Raw genomic sequence first — 10,788 nt, 5'->3', positions numbered from 1 at the left:
CAGCATGTGACTGCTTCTCAGAATATGAAAATGCAGTGTTGAAGAGTCAGAAAACAGAGGTTCCCACCCTGAAAACTGATTCTACCTAACTCCCAGCATCCTGGCTCCAACTGCTTTAATGACCTAGCAGATTCGTTTTGAGATTTCAACAAAACACTGTATTTTGTAATGCTTTATAAATTAACAGAGCATTATATAAATGGATAGAAAGATCATTACGTGCACAACAAAAATTTCAAAGGAACAACCCCCATCTCTCAAGAAAGCATCATGCATTTCTACAAGGCAGGCTGTAAATATAGTTTACACCGTAATGGTACCTTTTCTTCCACAGGTTGGAATCAGCTGTTCTTGTTAGAACTTCTCCCCAACAGTGGAAATACATCGTTTCATGGAGGTTTCACTAAGGGAATAAAGGTTTGTGCAGAACCGATGAGCAAAGGAATCCAAATGAGATTTAGATGGAAATTTTTGTGGAAATCTCAGAGAAGCTTTGTGTGTCCTTGATACAATCTCTTATGGTGAAGCTGACTTCAGTTTTTCTGGAGAATTTTATCCTCTCTCATATTCATTGAGAAGCATTCCCCTGAATTTTCTCATGGGGCATAATAATCACTGCAGACAGAAGCTACTTCTGATTTAAACTTCCCATGGAAGACATTGGGGACTTTAACTAGCACAGCAAAACCTTGTGACTCCTGCCGCAGGGAGGTAGAGGAAGCACCAGGACCACCACTACTTGTAGAGAGCAAGAAGCCAGCCTATGCTTTGCAATTTCAGTCTCCAGGAGAACTTTGAAGCTGCCATTGCATGTACAAGCACACAAACTTTCCATCTGATGGCGTACGCCTAAAGCTCATATTTAGGGTTTGATCGATTCTATTGCTGAATATAAACTTAAATTTTGACTCCCCTCAAAATGTTAAAGCCCCAAAGGTCAAAAATATTTTGTGCAGAGTGATCTAAAAAATGCACGGGAGAATGACTCTGGGAAATCTGGGTTCTAATTCTGACTCTGCTGCCAAACGAACTTGGTCAAGAGTCATAACCAACGTGGAAGTAACTTTTCTCATCTGTAAACGGTGTGTTGGCATATAGTCAATGCATTTCGAAGACAATTTAGCAGTCAACTTCTTTCCTTAAGTCAACCTTTAATTCTTCATAAATGTTAAGTAGATAAAAATGTTTAAGATGGAAGCACCGCTCTGCTTGGAGCACAAGGTAGGGATTGGAACCAGGAAAAGGCTCTCTGTAGACCAACTGTGGAAAGCAGTGGACAAGTGAAGCCCAGCACTGAACTTCTCAAAGCTGTAAAATTGAGAAGTTGTGTGGCTTGCCTGAAGATAAATGGGTATCAAGTAGAGAGGAATGCAAAAGAGGACCAAAGACAAATTTGGGGAAGGCATACTTTGTCTCATTCAAAACTGCACATAATGTGGGTTCTGGCTGCCACTTAAGGAAATGGTGGAATCCTGGATTTTGAAGATGGGCAAATGGTGGTCCAATAGCAGCAATACAGCAGGTGAGCATCCACTAAGCACCTGCGGATGTCACAGATATTTGCAGAGATTTGTAAATCTCTGTGCACTTCATGCAATGCCCACTGCAGCCCAGCCTCCTGAACTTGCAGCAGGCACCCACTGGCTGCAGATTCACCAGCTGGGAGTTAATCCCTCACAATCTGCTCTGCAGACAGAATGTGTGTGGTGGGGGCAAGGCAGGGGTGGGGGCAAGACAGGATTGGATGCAAATAGCCAGAACCTGCCTCTTGCCATAGTCCCCACATAAATCTTACCTCCAAGGAAGCAACTCTCTCCAAGAGGTGGTCATACTTACAGAGAGAGAGAGAGAGAGAAAATGGAAAACCTCTCTTCCTGAACTGTGTGTGAGGTAAGTTTGGGGACCCACATCTAAAACTATATCCCCAGACTAAGTTCAAATCCAACCAAACATGATATTTCCATTCAAAAGTTCCATCCTGCTGAAGAAAGAAGTTTTTTTACTTCAGAAACTCAAATGCACTGATTAAAAGTGAGTGCCACAAACACACTCCAATATCATCAAGAGCAAGTCAGAACCCACACCGGAGCTCACAGGAGACTCACGGAGGAGAGTCAGAGTCGCCACTGAAACAAAAGCCCTGGCTCTGAATGCCAGCTCAGCAGGCAGCTCTCGCCTTTTCAATGGGACTCGCTCTTTGATGTGTGTTTTTTAACCGCAACTTTCATGTGGTGATGGAAGAAGCTAAGAGCAAGGTGGTAGCATTATGTGAAGACCAATGCTTTCCAATGCCCTTTGCCCTTCAACAGCACCAGGCAGACAAAGAAGAACCACATAGCCAGAGAAGCCTACCTGTTTTTTAAAGAATATCTGTGCTAGCAGAATCTAAAAGGGTGAGAAGGAGCACGCTCTTCAATGACAGAAAAAAATGTGGCGGGGCCACTTAGAGGGATAGATTTGGCTTAAAATAAGAGTTCACTTACAGCTTTGCTTGGATCATAACCCAAATTAAGATTGTTTGTGTCCAATTAGTTTAAAATAAAAATACCTCCTTGTGTGGCAAGTCTTTCACACATTTATTTTCAGTAGCGGAAGAACAGAGCAGCAGTAGACGTAACAGGACCTGCAGCCCTGCGAAACTAAACAGGTGTGCCTTGTTTTACATCATACACACATTCCTGGGAAAGCTGAGTGGAAGAGAAACAATATTTTTTATATATAAGGCGCATGCTATTTTAAAAGCATGCCACTGAAAACTCTATTTTTTGACCTGTAAACAGAGCTTTTAATTCTTTTGGGTTTGCCTAATGAGGTTAATTTAACTTGAAGGACTTGAGTCTGCTATTAGGGGGACTCTCAGAGCAACAAGTTCCCACAGGGGGCCTTTAAAAGCTGTCTTGGGTCAGCTTACCCAAAATGGCCACATGAGGAAGGAGCCAGAAATGCAGCTAATATCATTAAGTAGGGCCGGGCAAGTAGAAACTCTGAGCTGCTCTATGAAACCAGTTTATGAAACCTTTTCTAAAACTGGGATGGGGGCTGACTGACCTCAAGAGCAGTGAGAGAAGGAGGGGGGCTGTCCACAGAGTGGGGTGGGATGTAATTGGGGGCCATGCGTGTACATGGCTCATGGTCCCCTGAAAGCCAAGGGTGCAGAAGGTGGTGGTCAATGTAGTCACTTTACCTGGCATATGGGAAGCGCATCAACAGAGCCAAGAACCTCTCACACCCTCACAGGGTGCCAGAGCTGGAAACCATGAGTTCAGAGTCTGACTGGGAGCAAAATCAATGGAGTGAGAAGAAGGTAAGTTGAGGAAGAAGAAAAGGAAGATCGGGAGAGGGGGGACAGAGAAGCAGGACTCTTCAATCTATAATGGTAAAGGCCTCAGGGATACCAGACTAAATCGATGAGTGTTAAAGGATTGGTTGAATATGAAGTCATGAACAAATTCCAAGATGTTGCTATTAAGTGTCTGGCCACATACCTTGCGTGATACCCTGGCCCTTGAAGCTTCATAAATATACTTTCCAAACAATCAAAAGGAAATACTACTGTTTATGGGAAGCAACAAACTGAGTCACCAAGAGGTAGGTAACTGAATATTGAAAAATATAGTGAATATTTCTGCACTTTTCAAATCCTTTCCATTAAGCCATTCTGATATTATCAGGCTTTAAGAGACTTTACAGATGTTGGGAACACACCTCCATTCCTCTGATGGTAACAGCCTTACACTCTCTGAGCCCCAATAATGGCATCAATCTCACTATATTACAGCAGTTTTTATAGTTCCCACTCATGTAGCACTAAAAGCTGGCTTTTCCCCACCTTCCAGCCCCCCACCTGGCCCTACAGGTGGAATGACTAGGTGGTCCCCATTCTGTCATGCAGGCCCTCAAACCCAGATGCCAGCTGCTTTTCCACCTGGAGTGCATTTGCTCTCCCTTCCCACCTCTGGGCAATTCTGACTTCACTTCTGAAACAGAGCTCAGCTCTCGCCTCTCCTAGGATGTGCTTCCCAACACCCTGCTCATAAAAGAGCCTCCCTCTTGTGCTTCTCGGCACCCAGAATTTACTCTCACCTAGCACCTATCAAGAAAAACTGCAACTACCCATTTTATTATCCTCACTGACCAGTGTCTGAGCACGATGAGGGAAGGGAGTGGGCTGTTGTCTGAGAAGTCACAGCACCTGTCACAGTGCCAGACACACTCACTTGCCATCGCTCAAAACATATTGTCACAGAGGAGCCAGCAGGTGCTCCTCCACTGCATCCTTCTGTGACTAGCATGAAGCTCTGTCTGACCCAAGTATAAGGCCAGCAGCTTTTTCCATCTTCTTGGCACATGTTTAATAGGATGTATCCTGAAGAAGGTAGCACTATGCATTAGAGAAAACTAGCCACTGCTCACATACATAAAATGTCTTGCATGAGGTTTAAGTAAAGTTAGACAAAACTAGAGAGAGAGTTTCTGTGCTTGGTTAAGGACAACTGGGGAGAACTTCATTTTATGTTGAGTACATACATGAGAAAGACTTGTTTAGTGTGTTAGTCTAGGTTCTCTGAGAGGCAGATGCCAAAAAGGGATTAAATACAAGACAGATTTAGTAGGGGAAATGCTCATGGAGGATGAAGGTCAGGGACAGCCTTCAGACCATGGTGCAGGTCTGACCTTGCGAGGAAGAGGGAAAAAGAACAAAGATGGTGGAAAGGGTTTGCACTGCAGCACAGTTCCAAGAAAGGTTCCGGCAGGGCAATGGGGAGTCTGTCTGTCTGTCTCCCCTTCCCTTCCTCCTTCCTTCCCATCTTACTCTCTGTCTCTTACCTTGAATCTGCATTCAGAATTATGGATTATTGATGACCTCAGGAAGAGGGTGTTGCTATTAGGTCAGGAAATACAGAGCATCTTGTTTTAAAAGTCATCACAAAGGGAATAAATACCCCATTCTATCATAAGCCCCAATTGTGAGGCTTAACAGGAACTTAAAGTGGGTTGACTGAGAGATAAGAACCACTAACACTTATTGAGTGACAATAGATGATGTGTTCTGTCCCATTATGTTCTTCACAATAATCCCATCAGGTGGCCACTGAGCTCTCTCCATCTAAAGATGAAGAAACTAAAGCCCAGATCATTTAAGTTACTGTTCGTTTTTATGAAACTAGTAAGTGGCAGAAGAAAATCTAAAATTGGCCCATGCTAGTAACTACTTCTTTTGATAGTCACCCCAGTAACCAAAGCAGAGATGCTGCATGTGGCAGAGGCAGCTGTACACCAAATTCCTGGTCTCCTCCTGTACTTTGGACTTGTTTCTGGAAAATAGATTTCTCAGCCTTCTTGCCCTGTGCATGGATTTAGGACTAGTTTGTCAATAGACTGAGAGGAAGAGATGTGAACCACTCCTGAGCCAGGGTCTTTAAGAAGAAAGTGCATGCTCCCCAGGTGCTCTTTCTCCTTCTATAGACTGGAATCCTTGATGTCCTGTGACCCTGGAAACCACCTGTTATCCAAGGCAGAGTTTGTGTCAGCTGTCTTTAAATGCCTCTGTGGAACAGCATCCCCCTACTGACTGGAAACCAACTTGGACTCTCCACCTTGCTGTGTTTAAGTCATTACAATTGGGGAATCTGTGGGTTATAGCAGTGATACTTCCCTGCCTAAGAGGACAAGGAAATGTCTCCCTAGAGGAGCATGAAGTAATTGGCTTAAAGTCACAGAGATAGTGACAGCAGGGGCAGGAATTAAATTGAGATTGGGCCTCTAGTGAGAGGAAGGGAAGAGAGACTCAGAAGCTTGGCAGAGGCCTGCTCAGTCTGACTGCAGTCTCACGGGGTGCCGCTCCAGTAGGCGGGACCCAGAAACTGTAGTGTCAACAGATGCAGATCAAGTGTTGACGAGGAAGATGAGTCCATACTCACTGAGGCAGGGCCAGGGTACCACTGAAACATAAAAGGCCCAGGAAGCTGGCATAAAAAAGGGAGGCATCATGAACCATTCTGGGGACTTAACAGATTGTCAGGACTCATCTAAGTGGGAGAGCCTTTCCCCACCAAGTAGAAGAAGAAAAAAGGAGTTACAGGAAAAGCCATGCACAGATTGAGTCCTTGTGGTTGGCACAGGGGTGGGAAGAAGCCGTGATTCCATGGGTAGATGGATATCCAGTGACTCCCTGGTGCACTGTAGGGTCCCCAAACTCATTTCATACCCATGCAGTGAAGCTACGAGAAAAACAAAGTAGGTATTCTCTTTCTGTTCAATGACTGTCCTCTAGCTAAAGGGCACTAAAATGCTAAAAGCCCTTGCATTAGCTGAAGGCAGCCTATGTCTGACGGACAACAGATCTTAAAGATACCAGGCACCTCTAAACATAAGTCTCACTCTGGCTTCTTTGTTTTTCATCCCCATCCTTCATCCATGGCTTTAGGAAAGCTCTCCTTGAAATATGCAAAATGATCATTAAACAATTGGAAATGACTAGGTCTTTCTGTGCTAAGGGCTCAGGGGTCTAACACTGTCCCTACCATGGCATTATGCCCACACAGCACTTCCATGGAACCGAAGGTAAGGTAAGTACAATATAATCTGCTTTTTCAGGGGACAAAGGGTGCCAACTATCCAAAAGTACACTGCCTACTCAGGGTACATTGTGTATTCTAAAAACATGTAAGTGCTCTTCTGCCTTCATGAAGAAGATAAAAGCAAGAAAGTGGATTAAATGAAAAAACAACAGCCTACTTCAGATTTGGATATTACATTGTCTTCAGCGGTGTGTTTCTAATGTTCTTGAAGCTTGCAAATAATGAAAAGGGTACCCCCCCCCATTGAAATCTGAGTAAATATGCTGTAATTGGTTCAGAGTGCCTTTAATACTAGTGTTCTCAGGTTTTAAAACTCTTTTTTCCAAGTTTCAATAACATGTTCTTGAAAGATATACTCTCTAAGTAATTCTTTGTCCTCACGAAGACACTCAGATCACTTTTCTAAACTGATGGTCTGGCAGCCTTCCAGAGCTGATTTAGAAGTTATGGCTCACACCCCATGTCTGAGTGTTCTAACCTTGGCACATCCTAAATCCCATGAATAGGGTTGGCAGTTGGGAAGGATGGCTATAAAAAGAGAGAAAGCTGCATGTCTCTAGTTCTGTTTAGCAAATTTTGCTTTCATGAAAATCCTAGAGAGTCAAGAAGACATTGCCAAGATACCTACAGGATCTTAGTAACCTGTTGGACCACTCCATATGCCATAGCACACTCTAAGTTAAATGTGTATAGTGTTTATAGTTTGCAAACACTTTCATATTTATTATCTCATTTGATGAGTGTAATAATCCTGGGAAATATGCAGAGCAAATATTACTATCCCCATTTGAGAGATAAAGATACTGAGGCACAAGGGAGTTCTTTCCCATGTTACCCACCCAATTAATGCCTGAGCTGAGAAAGAAACTCAGGCTCCCAACAGTGGGTTTGGTTCTCTGTTCACTGCACCATGCTGCCTCTTCAGAAGCCTTTGGCTCTAGTCCATCAGTTTCCAATCTGTTTCTGATGATGGCTAGACTGCTCACAGCACTGGTTATACCATGCCAAAGGGAAGAGATCCTGGTCACTGTGAGCAATGCCACCTCCAAGTAGAACTCAAGCAGGCATGGGCAGAGATATCAGAAGAGGGAAAAGCCCCTTTTATTCATAGCATCTTATAACTTCAGCACAAGCACTCATCATTTTCAGTAATGTGCAATTGCTCTCGAGGCTCTCTGGAGTTAGAGGTTTGCTTTGCCTACTGTGAGAAAGGCATCCACCAAGCTAAATTGGGCCCTCAGGCATGCACCCAGCTTTTTCAGAAGCCAATACTGTTTAGATGGAGTCCTCCCATGCACATCTCCCAGGATGGTTTTAGACAGCCTATGAGTATACTTTATTTCCTTTAAAACAAGTAACCTAGAAAATGAAATAACACATATTAGATTAAGCTCTGTCCCATTTGGCTAATTCAGAAGTTAATGGAAGGTCTCTTTCGGTCATTGGTATTGGCAGAGACACATTTAGTGAATCTCTCGTGGGAACCTCACACAGGTACAGTAGCAGCTCTTACCCATGAATTAAGAATGGCACTTAAAGGCAGTTTTTTCCTCTCTATGAGGGTGCCATTCAGGATTCTCTTGACAAAGGCTCTGTTTACCAAACTCCCCCTCCCTCAAATAAAAAGAATGAGAGAGATTAGGGGTGGGAGACAAGAAAGTAGACAGAGAACAAGAGAAAGAGAAGTGAGAGAAGACAGCAGATTTTTGAAATGGGTATGACACAGGCTGGAAAGAGGAGAACTGGTCAGACCACTAACAAATATGTTGGCAGTGCCCACTGTGCATAATGTTCACAGTAACTAACATTAATTTCACCTCTTTGAATCACGTGGAGTGCCCAGCACATGGATTGTCTATATTAGACATTTAATTCAGAGCACTGATCCATAATTGTTCCTTGAAGGGAATGCTAACTTTAAAAATAGTATAAGTAACAAAAAAATAAAGCTTGACTATTTCATGACTTTAACCCCAGTCCCTATGTTCAAGCAAATATATCCAGAATCAAATAATTTCCTGAAAACACATTCTATGTAATTGTTTCTGTGATCTATTCTGTCACAGAATTGATAAAGCTATTCTATCTGTCTGACACATTTCCAGGAGTGAGTCCCTTCTGGTAAAGAATAAAAAATGCAATGACCTCCTCACCTCCTTCTCAAATGCACACTGAGCCTACCCATCATGATGAGTACTCATGTTATGAACTTTTGAATCTTTTTGTTTCATATTTTTGTATCTATAAGTGGAAAAGGTCTTAAATATTTTTTGTATCAGGGTGATGCTAGGATGACAAAGTACATTGTTTTCAATATTTTTCTATATTTAGGATCAATTTAAAATTAATTGAACTTTGAAAGTCCCTGGATTTGGTTTAGAATATTAATACTTAGAATACTTGAATCACTTTTTAAAAACCTTATTTAGTGAGTTACTTACTTAATATCATATTTGGCTATTGCTTCATTTCTTTCTAGTTATTCCCACACAATTTTAGCAATTTATATTTTTCCAAATGTATATATTTCATATTTTTATATTATATAAATATATAATTTATGTATTTTCATTTCACTGAGGTTTTTACATTTATTGGAACATAACTCTGTACAACTTTCATAATTTTAATTGTCCCTGAATCTTTTCTAAAATTCATACTCCCACTTCTAAATGTGTTTGTAACTCGCCTTTTATTGAAACTGAGAAGGGTTTATCAATTAATAAATAAAATAATTTTCTAAGTAAACTAATAATTTATTGTTATATGAATATATAATCATATATAAAGTGGTTTTTCCTACTGTCTGAAGATAAATCACCTATCAGGTGTCCAATTCTTTTATTATTGTTTTTATCTTTATTACTTAACTCATTGTGGTTTTATACTCATTTAAAATTTTAATTTCCAGTTTTAATTTCAATTCACTTGTTGTTATCCTCTATTTCCTTTATATAAATAAAATACTTTAAGGCTATCACTTCACCTTTAAGTATAGCTTTGGCTGACTCTCATCAGTTTTGAAATGTAGTATTCTCATATTTATTGCTTATTGAATCATATATAAGTTTATTTTTTATGTCCATAAATTAGGTTGCATTCTTTGAAAATATAAAAATAACATTTTAAACACTATGTAATAGCCAGAAGAAAAAATAACTATTTATTCTTAATAACATTGACTCCGACTAAGAGGACGGCCTTTTTTACCATTATCTGTTATTTATTAGTACCTCAGATTTTATCAAATAGTTTTCAGTTCTTTCTATATGCACAGTGACATATTATCCCTCTTTGAGTTCCTGGGAGTTTGGGACAAAGCTCTAGAGAATAGAGACTGAGACTTCAAAGAGAATTTTCAATGTCTAATGATTTTATTAAAGCACCCATGAAAACAAAAACAAATATGGAACAACAATTTTCCCATCCATATTCTTGCAATAACAAAGGGCAAGGTTTGTTTAAATAAAGGAATATAGAGAAAAGCAGCAAAAAAAAAGGAAAAAGTGAAATAAAGGTTTCTTTTTCCTGTGAGCAATTACGCCCAACACATGGGTTCTTAAAAACTATGTAAGTTCCTGTGTGTTTTTTTATTGTTGTTATTGTCAGCCTTTCTCCTTCTTTTCCTTCCTTTCCTTTCTTCCTTTTTTTCCTTCCCTCCATCCCTCCCTTAATGGTTCACAAACCATTCTTCGGTGAGGAGGAGGGGTATCCTTGATTAGATTTGGGGTCTAATTTATGTAAAAGAATCAGCTGTGTCCACTCACCTCCCACTCACAATCTGCCACTATTCTAGTCCTCCAAAATAGAGTCTCTGTCATTCCTTACATGGAACAGTACCTCATGCAATCTTTCCTTTTCTCAGCATAAATTCCATCTTAACAGCACAGTCACAATCCAGCTAGGAAAGCAGGTTATTTCCCTCCCACCTCAATATCAAAAGTTAGTACAAAACTTTCTTTCAAACTTATTGGAACATAACTTTACACAACTCTTTTATAAATTTTATTGTCCCTGGATCTATTCTAAAATTCATGCTTCCATTTCTAGGGGAATGGTGAAGATTTTTAAAGCTTGGGAGGAATATTAAACAGTAAGTTAGTAAAAGGAAAGGGCTTAATTGCAATATGTCAGGAAGTCAAATGCCTCTTAGGCACCCAAGTAACAGTTAAAGGGTAGAACTCCAGTGAAAGCAAAGTTCAGGGCT

Source organism: Phyllostomus discolor, chromosome 6 (genome assembly GCF_004126475.2).
Source record: "Phyllostomus discolor isolate MPI-MPIP mPhyDis1 chromosome 6, mPhyDis1.pri.v3, whole genome shotgun sequence".
NCBI classification, from domain to species: Eukaryota; Metazoa; Chordata; class Mammalia; order Chiroptera; family Phyllostomidae; genus Phyllostomus; species Phyllostomus discolor.
This window is presented reverse-complemented; position numbering follows the sequence as displayed.